We start from the raw sequence: 15,806 nt of genomic DNA, 5'->3' as shown, positions 1-15,806 counted from the left end.
AGCGCACAGATAATGAGTTTGTACGGACTGAGTCAATGAATTCCACTGTATTAGAGTGTTATGTAATGTGGTTGCCACATCTCAACCTGTTACATCGGTATTTATTTTCCGTTTGTAGAAAACGGACGACGTCGTGAAGATCCGGAAAGCCCCGTGCAGGTATTAGTTTAATATCGTCACTGTATGCTTCTGAAGAATCAGACCTACTGGGAAAGGATACTGTAAAACTGAAAATGGATTAGTAACTCTTTAAAGCGAACAGTTTTTTTTTAAAAAAAAGGAAATTAAGTGTAAATCTCGACAAACACATTCGCGCATCCAAAATGCAAGACCTGCAAAACAATTTGAGACAAAAACGTTTTCTCGAAGCTACACCAGGAGAACTTGGCTACAGAATGACTTTCATTGCCTAAGATACTTAACTGAAGCTCTTAATGTGCATTTGTAACTTTTTAACAATTGGACACAGGTCGTTTTTTGTACACGTATCCTTTGGGGGCAGACGTGTACTATCATTTAATATAAGGTTTTCGAATTCACTTTGAGCTCCAGTACTTAACCCTGGCCCCTGAAAGCTAACTCATACCATAATCTTACTATTATGCATTAAAAAATAAGGGGGGAAATTAACGTTTTCATAGTTAAGAAAACGGAATTTCTCGTTTCAGTCTGGGCCACACGAGGCTGGAAGGAATCGACGGCAGCTCATCTGTTTTGCAGTGTTTTCACAAAGCTTCGGAGGCAGAGGTTTGTGGCACGGAATCAGGCCGGAAAATTCGGGGTACTTCTGTGCAGGGTTAGAGAGCCGAGGTTCAAAGCACTGAGGCAGGGACACCGCGTATTGATGTGTGTCTCTATATATAACCATCTCGTTGGCCGCTTCGTACAACGGGGCTCCCCGGCCGCCTGTGTGAGCGAGGCAGGGCTCGGGCGGCGCTTTTCCAGCACTGGGCTTCTGCTCGGTCCTGCGGTTTCGAAACAGGATGGGCGGGTGCGCTGGGTGCTGTAGCTTCGCTTCAAGACGTTCAGCTTTGTGTTACCAGGAGGAGGGGAGGGGAGGGGGTTGGGTGGAGGGGTGCTTAAGCAAGTACCATGACATCCCAGGACCGCGAGGTAAGAAAATACGTTCAATATCAAATAGGTCCAACAAGAAAAGCACACCAGGACAAGTTGTCGTCTGCTCACGCATACAGGCAAACGGCAGATTGGATTAAATTTCACTTCTTTCGATTGATATCTATTGTTCCACACTCATTGGTGTCAAAATCGGTCAGGTATTGGTAGGTTCATTAGCTGTGCTGTGCCCAACCCGTAGATCCTCCCTCTGTTTCGGCTGTGAGCCGGCTGCGGGTCGGCTTGTTTCTGTTCGTAAAGACCCGGCGAACAGGCCGAGCCCCGCCCTGGACCCACTGGAGACCCCAGCATCGGACACAGCGCTGGGGGAAACAGGGACGTGGGTCTTGTGTTCAGAGGAAGAAACATTGTCACAGCTGATTCAACTCTTTGCCGAAGGTTCTCGGCTTTGATGAAGATAGGGATGACCTTGTTGGGTCGCCCATTGATGTTTTTCAAAGAATTATTGTTTTTTTTTTATTTTAACCCAGCCTGAAGGCTGGAATCTCTGACGTGCCTTTCCGAGCCCCTTATTAATGAACTCATTGATCAGTCTAATGATGAAATGTAGTCCCTTTCCAGCTGTTAATAGGTGTGTAACTCAAACTGAGGAGCACATCGGGAGCAGCTGAGCGGCAGAGGAGGTCTGTCTGTCCTAGAGAGGGACTACTCTGCTGCTATAGGCCGTGGGAACTTTTGATTTAGGAAGTTTCATTTGCATTAAACAGAGGACAGGGACTCCGGTGCGATCTCATGGCTGGGCGGTCTCGCACAAGTGCCGCTGCCGTACCCCGCTTAAGAGAGGGATTTCAGCAAACTGCTGACTCTCTAAAGGCTGACAGTTAGACTGCAGGCGCTGGTCTCCTCTCAACGTGTGCGCCTGCTGCACGAGTCAAAGAGCGAGCTCTGGAGGGCAGCTCCAGCCCGAGCAGGCCTGTCCCCGCCCCCGCCCGCCGGCAGAAAGGCCCGGCCACTCTGGGGACTCGCCGACCGCACCAGGCCGGGGAGAGATCGCCGAGAGCCAGGAGACGTTGAAAACGGCGGGGTGACCGGGCCTTGCCTGACAGCCGTGAGCTAGCCTGGACTAGCGGAAGGTGCAGCACTGAGAGCTGGATTGTCTCAATACGATGGTAAGTGTTACAGAGTAATTGCTATGCCCGGTAACTGACGTGCACGCTACCTACAGGATAGGGTATCACGGAAGGCGGCCTACAGAGTGGCGGAGAACACTTTCCAAGGCACTGGATAGATGCATCTTATTTACTTAGAACTCAGTCCCCCGTGGTTCTACGCAATCCGCCTCCTTATGGGAACCCGCTGGGCCGTCTACGCGTTTCTCACTTCCTGGCTCTGGTTTCCGCGCCAGCCCGCGATCGTGCGAATGACGAGGTGCGTTCTGGAGCGCGGGGAGAGATTCGGGGTGTGTGTGTGTGGCGGTGGGGGGTGGAGAGAGGTGATTTTCTCGTCCTCCGTCGCGTCGAGGGGGAACTTGCGCTCCGCCGGTGGCATCCCGGCAGCCGCTCTGGAAAACGCGGGATCAGACTACGTCTCGGAAACTTCAGCACCAAGTCGCCGAGGACCGTGAAAAGCAGGGCTATGCTCTCCAGCAATGAAGACACGGTTGCGTTTATGAATGTAAATTCTTCTCGACTTGTGGTATCGAAGAGGCTGTCTTTAGGAGGTTTTTATTTTCTCTTTCTTTGCACACAGGATCCTGCAATGCAACAGCAGGCCGGACTCGTCTCATTTTTTTTGTGCAGCCGAGCGCATTTATCACAAGCCCTCAAATTATCAGACTCACACCATCTCTTGAGCTCTCATGCGCTAAGTCTAAACCGGAGGTGTGAAGTCAATCTGAGTTTTAGCCCTGCAGCACATCTTTTTTTTTTTAGCTTCTCGCTCCTTTGAAATTACTTTGCTAAACAATTCAGAGATATTTAGCCATTAGCGTCCACAAAAGTACTTAAAGAACAAATTACTTATAAATAGCGGAGTAAGGCCCCTTTCCTGCTGTTGTTAAGAGCAATAGAAAAGAATCCCTCAAAACACTTGATCAATGTATTAAAGGTGTAATTACTTATTAGTCATAACATAATTAAATTGTCACTACAACCAGTTCTGAAGGCAGTTTCTGCAATCAGTAATTGCCTTTCATTGCTTCACTGTTAAAACTAAGTGCAGTTCCTATGTCCCTGATTTTGGATTCTTTTTGGATTTTGTGAAGGCGGTATACATTAGATTAACAACATCGGTTATAAAATAAACGCCAAGGTATCACGTAAAAACAAAGATGTGCATATCATCTGAAGCTTAAGATTTGTTTAACTTTTCCACACCAGGGTTTATGGTGAGAGAAATGTGTCACAGCCGACTACCTGCATTTAATTAGAGAAAAGGTATTGCTAGTATTATTAGAATTCTTGCTATTATTATCATTAACATGCACAAAAAGTACTTACAGAACAAATTATAAAAAACAGGCAGCATGGTGGGGCAGAGGGTAGGATTGCTGGGACCCAGGGTTAAATTCCTGGGGTGCTGTCTGTGTGGAGTTTGTATGTTCTCTCTGCGTTTGCCTGGGTTTTCCCCAGATGCTGTGTTTTCCTCCCACAATCCCACAAAAGTGTACTGGTAGGTTAATTCTCTCCTGGGGAAAGCTGGCAAAGGTGGGAGTGTGACTGTGTGGGCCCTACCATGGACTGGCGTCCCATCCAGGGCGTACCCTGCCTTACACACGTTGCTTGCTGGGATAGGCCCCAGCTCCACTGCAACACTGACTTGGAAGAAGCGGTCAGAAAATGGATGGATTATTATGAATCAAAAGAAATATCTATCAGTGTTGAAATCAAGTTTCATTAATGAGTTAGCTGAGTAGTTTTGGCTATTCTTAACAGGTGTTTCTTCATAAAGGAAGCTGCACTTCGATATTCATTTGTGCAACTTGAAGGACACCATTGCATTTGTTTACATTTTTAGAGATGGAGATGTTGGAAATTATTATTTTAATTAATAGAATTTGTATTGTAGATGGGCATCACAATGGCTTGGCAGTGGTGCTTAGAGCTTCCGAGTCTTGGGCTTGATTCTGGGCAGGGGAAACCTTCTGTGTGGAGTCTGCATGCTCTCCTTGTGTGCTTCCTTCCTCTCAGGGACCAGTAGGTTCAGGGCAACGTGGCTGGTTAACAAGGCCTGTAGGCTGACTGGCTGAGCTCAATGACCTCTTGCCTGTGAGCTCATTCCTCACAGCAGTGGGGATAAGATTAAATAAAAAAGGACAAAGTGGAGTTTATCCATGGTACAGAGATTTGTATCTGTGTACACAAGAAAACTAAAGACAGCCTGTTTGCTGCTGGATCCATCAGTAATTAACAGGAGTCACCTGAAAGGTGTTTAACAAGCCAACACTTTAGTCTCAGGAGTGTCAGCTCAGTGCACAGGGCTTTGACATTAGGCGAAAAATAAAATGAACTTTTGGTTTTCAAAATAGAACACAGTACAAAAAAAAACATCAAAGAGCTGGAGCTTCTTTTTGCATCGTGTTCTAATACAATTTGCATGCTAAACAGAAACAAAAAGGACAGGGAGGGGGGCTCAATACACATGTTTTGAAGATTAAAAAAAAGGGTGTCACAGCCGAGTTTTAAGAGTGCAGACTCGAACCAGCTCTTTCATGAAAACCTAATCTTCACGGGACTACAGCAAAGGATCGCAGCAAGGCGATTCACGCTTGGTAGCTAATAATAATAATAATAATAATAATAATAATAATAATAATAATAATAATAATAATATTTGCTTACACTTACATAGTGCTTTTCTGGACACTCCACTCAAAGCGCTTTACAGGTAATGGGGATCCCCTCCACCACCACCAGTGTGCAGCCCCACCTGGATGCCCAGCTAAGGGTAATTGACTGGAGCTGCCAGAACTAAGACCTGTGAGCAGCACATCGATAACCCTGATGACTATTTTTTTATTCCATTGCAATTCTGCAGTAGCCAAGATATCCTGCTGAATAACATTAGACAGAAACAGCGTCTCCCCCTGCCTCTCTGGGTGCACCGCCCCGGCCTGGGGCCTGTTCGTTTCAGTGCAGGGCTGCGTGAGGAGTGTAAAAGGAACTGAAAATGTCCCTTTACGGGGGCAGGCTTGTGCACACGCTCCTGTGGCGCTCAGGCGGAGATGTTTGACACAGATCAGCATCCCTTCACCTCCCAGGGACTTCCCAGCTTCTTCCTGTAGCACCCAGTGAGGTACGGACCTGCACGGTATGGATCGGAGCCGATAGAAATATTGATACAACTTATATGATGTATAAAATATTTCATAAATGTGTATAATATTCAATGATACTTTACCATTTATATTTGGTATTTGTAGAATATAAAATATTGATAGAAATTGATAAAATACTGGCAAAAATATTGATTAGGGCACTGAGAAATTCCACCAATCACGATAACCTATTCTCTGGCGTGTTTCACAGTCCTCTTTCTGTTCAACACAGTAAGGGGGTCCCAGATGCCAATCTGATTAATTTCCTTCCAGCCCTACTCCTAATTACGTATTAGATCTCTTTATTGAACTAACCATTTGACTCATCAAGATGAGTTATATGAGCTCATTCTGTGAACCTCAGCAATTAGACTGACTGTTCAATTGCAACTGGTTAGCAACTGAAAACGACCAACGCTCATTTAGAAAATGATTCGTTCATTTAATTTAAGGGGTTAACCCTTTACAATTTCTTGCATTAGGAATTGTCTTTTCGCATACCCCAGCTTGCTCTCCGTGAGACACACAGACAGGGAGAGAAGCTGGGGGTCAGAGCGCAGGGTCAGCCATTGAACAGCGCCCCCGAAGCAGTTGGGGTGAAGGGCCTTGCTCAGGGGCCCAGTGGAGTAGGATTCCTCTGCCGGCTGCGGGATTTGAACCGGCAACCTTCCAGCCACAGGCGCAGATCCTGTGATTGCAGATACTGTGATTTAAATGTGATTGTATAAAACATTCCCAGTATATTTTGTATAATTCAGCCTAATTTTTCAGGAGTCCTAAATTTCACATCCACCCATCCATTTCTTAACTGTTTCTTTATATTCAGGGCGGAGGGGGAGCCAGAGACTATCCCAGCAAGCAACGGGCACAAGGCAGGATACACGCTGGACCTCCTGGGACACCGGTGTCTTTCAGGCCACACACACAGACCGGCACCCACTCACACCAGGGCCATTTTTCCCAGAAGCCAATTAACCTTCCAACATGTCTTTGGACTGTGGGAGGAAACCGGAGCACCTGGAGGAAACCCACATGAACATGGGGTGAACATACAAGCTCCACACAGACGTCCAGAACTGCACCCAGGGACCCAGTGCTGTGAGGCAGTAACACTGACCACTGCGCCACAGTGCTGCCCAATTCAACATCCATCTCCAGCCCATCCCCAGAATTTGGCTTCCAGCACAGACTGAGCAGTTGCCTTAGAGGTAGATGTGTGATTTGTGCCAGAACAGCAAGTGAGCCCCCTCTTGTATGTAAACTGCTTTCTGAGCCATCGTGTTGAAAAGTCTTGTATAAATTCATTGGATTCCTTGGTCTTATTATCAGTGGCGTACCTTTCCCCTGCCTCCTCCGTTCATGTATCTGTGGCTGAAGTTACATTTCTGACTCATCTGTTGGTCCACTGAAAACAGGGGTCTCCACCCCTGGTCTTGGAGAGCTGTGATCCAGCTGCCTCTAGAGACCTAAGCAGGTGAATTGTTAGGTTAATTTCGAGGGCACTGGGAGCAAATCTCAATACGCCTTTTCCCTCGAGGATAAGAGTTCCCTTAATTAAAGCAGTCGCTTGCTCAACTGGTCAACAACTTGCAAGCGTTCTCTTCTGAAAGAGGTGATTCAATAGGACATATAAACCCCCTGTCAGTGTGGAAGCAAAATTGGTTTGCAAAGGCGTTTTGATGCACTGCGTTTCGCCCCCTCCCATCTAAACCACAGGCTCCTTCTGAAGCCCCCAGTGGGCTACAGGAGGGGGGGGGGGTGTGAGTAGGAGTTGTGGGGGGGAACCCTGCAAATTCTGGAGTCATGTGATTTAAGAAAATCAAGAGGCTTTCGCAGCAGCAGAGAGGCTCGGGGACCGAACTCTCAGTTGATTCAGTTTCTTAACGTTCTCTTCTCTTTTTCACACTGCCTTTGTGTGCCATGACACCCACAGCCTTCCTGCTCATTTCTGTACACAGAGTGCTCTCGCCAGCCTTCGCCTTTCTAAACACGCAGAGAACCGAGAGAGAGAGAGAGAGGGCTTGGGCATTAAAGTATTAACACAGCCGTCGAATGCTACAAACTGCAGCGCAGAACAGAACAGGTAGTGAATAAACTTAATCAGAGCGTTTCCGTTAATGATTACGTACAGAGAGAGAGACTGATTGTGCATTCTGCTTATCCTGGGGAGAAATCAGAGATAAGGAAATGGCAGAGTCTGATAGGGGTGGTGTGCATATTGGGGAGAAATGCTTTAGAAAAGCAGGCTTGATGCTATCACCCGCAGAGCACAGCGCAGCGCCGCTGTGGTAAAGACACAGTGGGAGATGCAGATCAACTATGGTGAAAGCAAGATCACTGTGCGTTTATTGACACGGCGCATTAGAAAGCTTAGATGAAACCACCCAGCATCACCCAGGTTCCGTGTGGAGCGGCTTAGGGAAGGGAGGTTTCTGGGCTTTCTCAGCCCCCAGAGACTGTGTCTCAGCGCCCTGTGGGGCTGTGAGCCCCAGATTGGAACCCCAGGTCCTGGACAGGAGTCACATGGACTGAGCTCTTTCAGGACTGCAGCAGGGAACGCTCCTGTGCTGCTAGTGAAGCTGCCTTTGCTGAGAACAGACAGAGGGCTTGTGCTGTAGACACAGCTCGCGAGACCCTTATACTGTCCACAGAGGCTCCAATACTAATAGCCTGTAGGGGTATTCCACAGGTTTTATACTTCTCCCAAAACCATTGGCCTCAAAGGAACTGGGAAAGTCCCTTGAACCAGTTCAATTAGACAGTTGTCCTTGAATGAGAGTCTCCCAGGGGACTGGGCTAGGATCTCCTCTGGAAAGGGAATGGAGCTCCTGGGTTGAGTGTTGATAGAGCCTCTTGTGATAATGCCAATAGTGCTAATGCTAGTAGTGTTAATAAGAAGACTTCCTCAGTTATATAGCACTCTTCTGGACGCTCCACCTTAAAGCGCTATACAGGTAGTGGGGACACACCTCCACCACAACCAGCCCCACCTGGATGATAGACCAGTCTGCTCCCCACACACCAGCTCTAAGTGGGGAGGAGAGCAGAGTGATGAAGCCAGTTCAGAGAGGGGGATTATTAGGAGGCCATGATTGGTGAAGGTCAGGGGGAATTTGGCAGGGAAGCCAGGGTGTTATACATACCATCTATTTATATAGAGCTTTTTAAAAGTTCTGTACAGACAGCACTCTTATATTTACATCCTCACGTACACGTTGGGGATCAGGGCTCTGCCCTTCGTCAGAGCTCTTAATACTGAGCACAAACGACCGTTTTCTTGTGTGACCCTTCATATTCCGACAGTCGGCCAAAGACTGGGATGTTAACATGAAGACGTGGATAAAAATGAAATTTAAAAAAAAAAAACGCCACGAGGTGTTTTGCCAGGTGATTGACAGGTGAGGCCTTGGCGCGGCTCCCGGGGGCGGAAGTGACGTCACCCGTAGAGTCCGCGAAGGTGGACGGTCTAGTGTCTTTCTTTCTGCCTGGGAAGTTTTTGTTTTCAACCTGCTACAGAGGAAACACAGGTTGGCGTCGAGGCGCTTGGTTCTCATCACCACGTTTTTAAGAGGAAGACCCGTTAAAACGTTGACGCGGCATAATGAGGTGAGGAGCCGTTAATTCCTCTGAAAACACAAACCGCGTCAGTTGAACGTACTTCGCTGGCCGAATGGCGACCTCTCACTTTTGTGGGTTTTCTAAAACGTATATTTTTTAAAGGAAACTGAGCCTCTACCAGCAATTTCGGATAGTGGGTGTGTCAGAAAAGGTGGAAAACCATGAAGTATTGTTTTCCAACTCGAGGTGTGCTGTAGGTAGGGCCTTCGCTAACAGGTTACTAATTTAATAATTGTTTGTTACCAGCGCTACGTGCTGCCTGTATCAGTTCTGTTGCCGAAGATAAACTCGTTTATTTATCGGCGAACGTGGCGCGTGAAAAAGCCTTTTAGCAGAAATTAATGTTGACCTTCGACCCATAGTGGGTGGGGGGTGTATAGGTAACCCGTTTTAAGGTCTAGACATGGAAACGGGTGTGTGCACATACATTCATCAAAACTCCCATGCGTTCTCTGTGTATGTCTTAATGTGTTAGTATGAATTGAAGGCAACTGTTCTGTTGTGTGTCGTTGTAATCAGTGCTTCCTCAAATTCTCCTGGTCCTAGTGTAGGAGTCCTGCTCATCCTGAAACATTCCCAGACAGAATACCCCCCATTCGCTGCTTTCTGTTCCAGACAGCTGTTGCCTACAGACGTTCCAAGACCTTGGAGGAATGTCTAAGTCAAGCAAAAAAAATGAAATTAAAAAAAAAACGCCACGAGGTGTTTTGCCAGGTGATTGACAGGTGAGGCCTGTTCGATCAAGACAAGTCAAACGCAAGAGGAGTTCTAGTGATAGTAAATGGTGGAGTATGGCACACTTGGGTGTCCTGGCTTGCAGTGGAAAGCCTTGTGTCAGAGGCAGCAGTTCTAATAGAAATCCCCATTTTGCAGTGCCGTTGTTTGTTTTTTCTGTTGATCTGTACATCCAGACGCACACACGCACGCACACGCATGCCACACTCGGCCTGTCCTTCGGGTCAGAGGTGAAGCCACAAGCTTTTCCTGTGATGGAAACTTCAAGGGCAGATCGGCTCTTCTTTGACACAAGCAGAGAGAAACAGGCTTCCTGGAACTGCGCGCAGGAGATGAGAGAGAAGGCCCAGGGTGTGTGTCTGCAGCCTGCGAGGCACCGAGCGCAAGGCGGGGGATGTTTGACAGCAGTGTGGAAGGTGTGATGATAAAGAAAGAGCCGAGTTATTGCATAAAAGCAGCAAAGAAAAGACGCAGTCCTCTGTCCAGGAGAGTGGAACAGAGAAAGATCTTCGATCCTTTCATAAGCTAGACAAAAAAAACTCATTTCCGCCACGGTGTGACCAGTGATTTTGTTTGTGCCTCTTTCGGGGCTTTTGTAAAATGCTTAGCTTTTTTTCGTAAAGTGGTTGATATGTTTCATTGCAGTTGTGTATAACCTTTGTGACTGTTGCGGAGTTAAAAAGGACAATTATCTGAAGCGGTGCTTCTCTTTTGTATATATTAGACAAGCAGACATCAGCCTGGACTAAACCTCACAGTTCAGCAGACCTCTGCCGAGTGCTGAAGAGGGTAGGCGTGACGCACAAGTTACGCATTCGCGGGTGCTGACGCAGCCACCCTATTACCCGTCTTCATGATCGGCAGCAAAACACGGTTAGCTGTTAGCTCAGCAAAGCAGAGGAAAAAAGGAGAAAATATGAGGAAGTCCATTTAAAACTGAGAACGGGGGGGTTGTTATTTACACAGAGGGTTGTGGAGGTGCTGAACCAGTTTACCCAGCCGTGATTTTGAAGCCGGTTTCCAGGCTTCTTTCAAGACATGGCTGGGTGAGATCCCCAGGTCATTTAACTCCTAACTACCACATGAACTAGAAGTGCCAGGTCTCCACTTGTTTGCAAACGTTTCGTTTTTTTATGGTACTTTCAATAACTGGCTGTTATGTCCCCACAGAGGATGGAGTCAAGTGATTCACTTCTAGCTCTTAGTTTCGTACCAAGCCTTTCTTTTATTATAAACTGGGGGCCTGTCTTCTCGTGCCTTTTGAATGTCCTGTGTGCAGTGCTAATCTGCTTCTCAGTACCTGTGTTGTAAAGCACAGCAAACGTCCCAGTTTCATGGAGACAGTGAAATACAAGGCGTTGCTTTCCCAGAGAATGTTATCATGGTAAATGTACTTAAACAATAGGATTAAATATAAAGTGATGTGTTGAGGACCTGATGTGAATCTCAGTGCTGTGGGCACTGAGTTAGAGCTCAGACTATGGACCCCAGCTTAAATACACCAGTCTGAAATGCACTTTCTTTACCAATAGCACCGGTTTGCTGTACTCCTCCACTATGATCATACCTTTCTGACTTTTTTTGGCCTGTTGCTTTCATTGTCATAATTTCTTTTCTTTCAGTGCTTGAAATTCTGCTTTTTCCTGGCTTGGTATGGTTGAAGCTCAGTGACCGCCTGATTCAGGTTTCTATGTTACTCTCCATATGCCGCTGTTGCATCTTCCCCAAGCTGCAGAATGACTCGTTTTGAAAAGCTTTGTGATGGCGCTTGCTTACGGTCAGAGAATTGTGCAAAACATGCATTCTGCACTCATTAAGACAGCTCAGGAATGGCCAATATCTCTGCAAATTTTTTGGGAGGGGTGCAAAACTCATTGACATCCTTAATGTCTTTTGTTGTTTGTACTGTATTGCCTTCATCGAATTCTGTGCAGAAGGTTTATACATCTTAGCCACAATCCAGACAATACATCCGCAGTGTGTACGTTAGAAACATCAACGATTTACTCAGAACCAGCACTGGTGTTTTGTACTTGGGCTGTTATTAACGGAGCTTAGTCTGGGTGAGAAGCAGCCAAGCTTGTTGTTTAGCATCTTTGATTAACACGTTGATCAGAATCTTCAAAAACGTGATCACAACATCTCAAGGTTAACTATACACGAGCAGCCAATATGATGTGTTGTAGCAGCAAATCCATCACATTTGCCAATCGGGTCTAATTAACTCGTTGTCAGGTGTTACTTGTCATTAACGTTTGTTATTCTCTCCACATCCATCCACCCATCTATGAAGCTAAAAAGCTACTGTTTCTACTACAAAATACAGATTTGCACTAGCTGCTATCACAAAACAAAATGGCTAAAACTTCAGCAGAAGGTTACCATAAAACTGTTACCGTATAGTAAGAAAAACTTAGAGTGGAAAGAGCAGAACAGTGTAAAATGTCTTTTGTACCGCAGTAGAATTGAAATAATTATTCAGACTCAAGCATTTAAATCCTTGTGTTGCAGTTCCTAATGTGGTGAGATATTTAAAGGAACCACCTTAGAGCCCGCTGGGTGGTGGGTGGTGACCTGTCACTAGAGTCTAAAAGCGCTGGGAGGAACTGTGCATTTATCTGCAGTGGTTTAGCTGTGCAGTTTATCGTCAGCCTGTCTGTCTCATTACTCAGGTGCACCCCCTGCTTTGCTTTTTTTGGCTCAAGTGCAGAATGATAGAATCTAATCATAACCAACTTGTCAAAACAAATTTATTTTTCTCTTGAACCTAATCTGCTTGGTTCTAATTTATGAGTACGTTCTTAGCTTAAAAAATAAACCTGGCAGCTGTTTTCCGTGCATTAGTCTGCATTGGGAACAAAAAATCCTGGTTTGGACTCTTTCAGTGAAAATTAAACTGACATTAGGGACTTTCTAATAACCACATCTACCTAGCAGTGAGTTCTTATCATCATAATAAGTTGCATGTGTTGTGTCACAAAGTCAGAAGTATTCACACAGCACAGCAGTCAAAAAGTTTTATTGCATGGTTTGCTATGTATCAAATATAATTTTCAGGACAATATTTAAAAATGACTGCTTTTTGCTTGTGAATTTCCTTTTTAAACTAGTCTCTCCTTAGGCATTTCTATTTTATTGGTAAGGGTTCAGTTCCAGTTTTGCTCAGCATGTCTTGTTGAAGCTGTTGTTTTTGCATTTCCTCAAATATTCCTCTGCTCGTCATTAAAGAAAGGTTTAAGCTGCCATGAGATGTTTTCAGTGATGTTTTAACACTTTCAGTTTTCTTCTCACATTGTGGTGGGGCATGTCGCCCATTAAAAGTAGACTGATGGCAGCTTACAGTAGCCTTTAATAGTCATTGCTGTTTGTTAGTGATGGGACACAAGCTACTTGCTGTTTCGTGTGTTTCTCTCGACTGCTGATCTCTTGTAGCCTTAAAAAGAGATTGGAAAATAAATCCATAAATCATTTAAATTAATTCAGCGGAAAAAAAAATTCGGTTTGGAATTCTGTATTTTCTTGCATCACAGTATCTGCTTACTGCACAAAATCAATGGGTTGCACGCTAAATCGTTCTAAGGGAGGAAAAGATTTTTCGATATAAAGATGTAACACAGAACTTCCCCTGTGTGGAAGCACTTTGTCTGAAACCTGAGCCTCCTCTGCACAGTTAGGAAAGTAAGGCCCTCAGTTTCAAAAACTGGCAGATAATTTGCTAGTGAACAAAACACATTTTCAAAAATTTTATTCAGTTCTTGCAAATGAAACAAAAAAATGTTGCTTTTCTTTTCCAAATTAAGATGACCTGTATTAAATCACACATTTCCTTAAAAATGGTCTGTTTAAGTATATTTTACTTTATAAAATATTTGATTCCTGTGAGTTGAGTGAGTTAATTTTTTAGCTTTGACGCTAAAAGCCCTCACTCATTTTGCAGACTCAGAGTCCATGTAGAAATGACCAGTAGGTTGAGATCAAGGAGAGGAGAAAAGACTGCCATTTTGTTCAATTTTTAATGACTGCTCAGTTTTTTTTAAATGAACCATGTTTCTAAAACGACCACATTTTACAGAACCTTTTACCTAGTAAAAAAAAAAACAAGAATAAAAAAATTGCGTTGCCATTTTAAACCCAGACCGTTCTCTCAAAACAGAACAGAGGCATCTATATTTTTATAAACTGTACGCTCTTCAATGCTTCCTTTAAAAAAATGAAAAAGATCTTAGTCTTAGAGGTTAACACCATTGTATTTCCTCCAGTTCTGTGGGCTATAGAGCTACGAGCTGTGTTTCTTTCACCCAGGCTATGGTGGTAGAGAGAACAGCAGCTCAAACCACAAACTCGACTGCTCACAGTCGGGTTTAACACATGAAGAGAGAGAGGCAAACACACCTCGCAGCCAGAGCCCTCCTCCCTCCCCACACCACCTCTCCAAGCCCCCAGACCCCTCCATCGGCATTCCAGGCTCTGATGGTCTGAATTTCACAAGACCACACGTTCGAAAGGCAAACCTCTGTTTTTGAAAGTGTGGTCAATGGCTTGTTCGCGGCCACCGCTGGCTGCCCCTTGTTTCGCACCGCATTTCCCCTTTGCCACTTGGGTATGCATTCCCTCAGCGAGCCTGTCTCTAACACAGTGGCCGTGTGCTGTACCGCGCCGTGCCCAGAGCGCACAGGGGTAGTGACCAGGCACAGTGCAGTTTTCATATTGGCGACGTCTCCAAGAAAACCTACGGCCTCTCTTGTGCAAAGTAAAAACCACCAATGCCCAAACACAAGTCCACATTTTACTTGAAGGTTATTTCTGGCTTAAAAAACAGGGCACCAGATATATATGCTCAGGGTACGCTGTGAAATACCAACCTTGTCTCTTCTTGGATCACTGAATAATTTAGCAGGTACTGTATTCCCCCACTTTTGGGAAAGCTGCTGTCGCACGTTCCTCCAGATACACAAGTTTATACACAGTAGACATTCGTCATCAAAAGAACTGCCTGTATCTACAAAAATCAGCTTATTTGTCAGGCATAACCCATGTGTTATAAGCTCAGCTACTAAAAGATGGTCACGTGGGTTTCACTGTCTTTTTTTTTCTGGAAGAAAAAGCAGAGAGGACTTCACGATAGTTTGGCGGTTGGTGCTCCCGCATCAGACCTCTTGGGTTCTGGGTTTGATTCTGCCACTCTCTGTGAGGGATTTGCATGCTCTCCCCATGATCCTTTTGGATTTTTTCTGGGTGTCCTGGTTTAAGGATATAATCTTAACTGGTGACTCTAAACGTCCCCCCATATGCAAGTGACTGAGATGTCATGGTGTCCTGTCCAGGGTGTGTCCTGCTTAATGCCCATTGTGTGCTGGGTGAGACTCTGGAGGACTGTGACCCTGTATTGGACTACGTTGGGGCTGATAATGAATGGATAGAATGTGTGCAGGTGTCCTGTGCCGTTATCTTTTTCATTTTTTAACAAGAGGCAAGGAGACTGTTCTACTAGACTTGTAACATAATGTGAAATCTTAGCATTCAAATTTCTGGATTTACTGTATATTACCGTCCCAGAGCTCATCTGTGCTGAGATGTCAATAGGGTGACTTCATGTCCAAATGTGGGAGGTTATCAGATAAGAGCAAGAATATTTTATATTTTTAATATGAAGCATTGTTTTTCAAAAGTGACTTATGCTACGATGTATGTCACTCAAAAAATTGAAATGATAATTGATTGCTTTTTTAAAATCAGCTTCCTGCTCTCTCTCTTGTATAAACATATTCAGTTTTTTTCTCAGTCCCTCACTTCATCTTTATAGGAAATCTTGTTCATGTTGATTATTCGTAGGTGTGAATACAGTGTGCAGTGTACCTGAGATGTCTCTTGGTTCACAGTGTTATTTTATCTCATTTAATAGGACTTAAATATCCTCGTGTTCAACAGGATCTCATAGCGCTTTACAACAAGTTGAGTTCCAATAGAGCCAAATGGTGTTACCAGTTTGCAAGTTATTGTAAAATTGTATTTGGAAGTAACTTTTTGTGATTTTTTTTGTGGTGTAGATCTAAACTGAAGAATT

General features: G+C 45.0%; 1 long non-coding RNA gene across 1 annotated transcript; it reads left to right on the top strand.

The window, feature by feature from the left end:
- The first annotated feature begins 657 nt into the window (after positions 1–657).
- Positions 658–6,693, top strand: LOC138225505 (uncharacterized). Its single transcript, XR_011183942.1, has 2 exons — positions 658–2,243; positions 6,216–6,693. It is a non-coding gene; the product is annotated as an uncharacterized lncRNA (long non-coding RNA).
- The last annotated feature ends 9,113 nt before the right edge of the window (positions 6,694–15,806 follow it).

The sequence above is a fragment of the Lepisosteus oculatus genome, chromosome 28 (genome assembly GCF_040954835.1).
Source record: "Lepisosteus oculatus isolate fLepOcu1 chromosome 28, fLepOcu1.hap2, whole genome shotgun sequence".
In the NCBI taxonomy this organism is placed as follows: domain Eukaryota; kingdom Metazoa; phylum Chordata; class Actinopteri; order Semionotiformes; family Lepisosteidae; genus Lepisosteus; species Lepisosteus oculatus.
This window is presented reverse-complemented; position numbering and strand designations above follow the sequence as displayed.